This window comes from Notolepis coatsorum (assembly GCF_963971535.1).
Source record: "Notolepis coatsorum genome assembly, chromosome: 16".
Taxonomy (NCBI): domain Eukaryota; kingdom Metazoa; phylum Chordata; class Actinopteri; order Aulopiformes; family Paralepididae; genus Notolepis; species Notolepis coatsorum.
The window spans coordinates 5,078,348-5,081,330 of record NC_140180.1 but is presented as its reverse complement, the minus strand read 5'-3'; the positions used below and the strand labels follow the sequence as shown (position 1 = coordinate 5,081,330).

Below are 2,983 nucleotides of genomic sequence, written 5' to 3'. Positions count from 1 at the left end.
GGACAGCGACAGAGAGAAATCAACCAGAGGAGGCAGGGACTGTTTCACTCTCTCTATTATCAGCAACATTACGTCATCATCATCATCATCATCATCATCATCATCATCATCATCATCATCATCATCATCATCATCATCATCATCATCATCATCATCATCATCAGCATCATCATCATCATCATCATCAAAGACATAAAGATTTATGATGTCCATTAGTGATTATCTTTATGAGGTCACAGGGTAGAAAAAGGAAAATTAGACACTAGATGATGCCTACTCGAAAATGTATAAATCAGAGGTATAATTATTCACTCATTTGAATCACTATCACTACTTACGTTTTTGTTATAGATGTGAAATGACTTAAAAAAGAAAGTCTAACTCACCAGTGTTGACATGTGAGAAACCTGAGCTGCTAGCTTCTCCCTCTGCAGAGTGTCACCTCCATCTCCATCAACGCTCACCAAACTTTGACTCATAGGTTGCATATATTTTATGTCACTCTTCCTGGAGTCAGTCGTCCTGCACACCTCGTAATTGTACACATGCGGGAGAGTCCCTGTCCCCAAAGTGTCTGAGTAACGCGGTGGATAATATGGAATCACCGGGAGACCGGAATGATAGAGGACGCGAGACTGTCTCCATCTGTATATTTTCACGGATATAATAACCACTAAACACGTGATGAAGAGAAAGGAAACTACAGCCAAAGCCAAGACTAAGAAGAAAGTCAGGTTGTCATTGTACTCCTTGTCGTGCGTAAAGTCAGTGAACTCCGAGAGCACTTCCGGGAAGCTGTCGGCCACCGCCACGTTAACATTGACTGTAGCTGAACGAGAGGGCTGTCCGTTGTCCTCCACTACAACAGTCAGCCTTTGTTTCACAGCATCTTTATCAGTGACTTGGCGGATAGTTCTTATTTCTCCATTCTGTAAGCCCACTTCAAACAGCGCCCTGTCTGTGGCTTTCTGTAGTTTATAGGAGAGCCAGGCATTCTGTCCAGAGTCCACATCAACAGCCACCACTTTAGTGACCAGATAGCCCACATCTGCTGAACGAGGCACCATTTCAGCCACCAGAGAGCCGCCAGTCTGGACTGGGTACAGAACCTGTGGTGCGTTGTCGTTCTGGTCCTGGATCAGTATTTTCACAGTCACGTTGCTACTGAGTGGAGGGGAGCCTCCATCCTGCGCTTTGACAACTAGTTGAAGTTGTTTGATTTGTTCATAATCAAAGGAACGTACCGCATGTAAAACTCCAGTGTCAGAGTTTATAGATATATAAGTAGAGACTGGACTACCACTGATCTGTGTGTCTTCTAGGAGGTACGAGATTCTCGCATTTTGATTCCAGTCAGAGTCTCGTGCACTGACGGTGAATATGGACATTCCAGGTGAGTTACGTGGGCAGAATACGTGGATTTATCAAAAGAAGGGGCGTTGTCATTTACGTCAGAGATTTTCAGATATAGAGTTGTAGCGCTAGAGAGGGGAGGAGAACCTGAATCAGTAGCCGTTATAGTTATGTTGTATGCTGGTGTTATTTCACGGTCAAATTGAATATCTGAGATTAAATTGTAATAATTTGTTATGGACGATTGGATTTTAAATGGGAGTTTAGAGTCTATTGAACACGTTATCTGTCCATTTCTTTCTGAGTCTGCATCTTTCACATTTATAATAGCAATAGTTGTACCAGGAGGGGAATCCTCCGACACTGGGCTGGAGAACGACATGACATTAATAACAGGTGCGTTATCATTTACATCCAGCACTTCAATTACAACTTTACTGGTATCGGCCAGACCACCCTGATCTTTTGCCCCGACTCTGATTTCAAATTTCCTGTCTTTTTCGAAATCTATTGGACCAGCAACAGTTATTCTACCAGTTTCTTTATCAATATCAAATATACCTGCCAAGTTCCCCTTTAAATTTGAAAAAATATAAGTCACCAAACTGTAGGATCCACTATCGGCATCTGAGGCGTTAACGGTGGTAATATACGTGCCTTTAGATGCATTTTCTATCACAGTGGCCCTGTACACCGATTGGTTAAATACGGGAGTATTGTCATTGGCATCTAGAACAGTGATGTCTATATTTACTGTACCAGATCTCTGGGGAGTTCCACCGTCCACTGCAATCAGCTTTAGAGAGAGACGGGGATGCAACTCTCTGTCTAACGGTTTCTGTAAAATCATTTCTGCGAATTTGCCTCCATCCGGAGTTGCATGCTGTTTTAAAACAAAATTATCATTAGAGGTCAAAACATAATTCTGCAAACCGTTAATGCCTACGTCAGGATCATCTGCATTTTCGAGGTCGAAACGAGAGCCTATTGTAGCAGATTCACTGATTTCCAATGCCATGTGATTGTTTTTGAAAGTAGGTGCGTGGTCATTAACGTCCATTATTTCGACAGTTACACGATGCAGTTCCATCGGATTCTCTAGAATGATCTCGAAGCTGAAGCTACACGGTGTGACGTCGCCACAAAGCTGCTCTCGGTCTATTCTCTCGTTCACGACTAGAATCCCTTTGTCTGTCTTCAGCTCGGTGTACTGGATGCTGTCTCCGGTCACGATACGGGCCCGGCCTGAACGGAGCCTTTTCAAATCCAACCCCAGGTCTTGAGCTACGTTACCGATAAGAGATCCTTTCTTCATCTCCTCCGGGATGGAATACCGGATCTGACCAGTGACTATTTTAATCCAAAGCAAGAGAAATAACAGCATTTGCCATGTAGGTCCGCAACACAAACGCCATTTTATGGAGCGAGGGCGTCCTGACTCCATATTTCACGAGTAGCTTAAATCCTACAAGCAACTCGAAATGAAATCCTTCACCAGTGTCCCAATTTGAGACGATTCTCTATCTCCAACGTCTTCTTTTCATAAAAGCAAAACAGGCTGTTTATATAAGCGGCTGTACTTCCGTGGAGCTCCACCTCATATGAAGCAGATTCTCTCTCTCTCTTCTCT

General features: G+C 43.4%; 1 pseudogene across 1 annotated transcript; it reads right to left on the bottom strand.

Annotated features, from left to right (window-relative positions):
- Positions 1–377: 377 nt before the first annotated feature.
- LOC311242496 (protocadherin gamma-A6-like) lies at positions 378–2,668 on the bottom strand (annotated as a pseudogene). Its single transcript has 2 exons — positions 2,479–2,668; positions 378–1,533 (listed from the first exon to the last, which is right to left on the bottom strand). The product of its transcript is annotated as a protocadherin gamma-A6-like (transcript).
- Between the last annotated feature and the right edge of the window lie 315 nt (positions 2,669–2,983).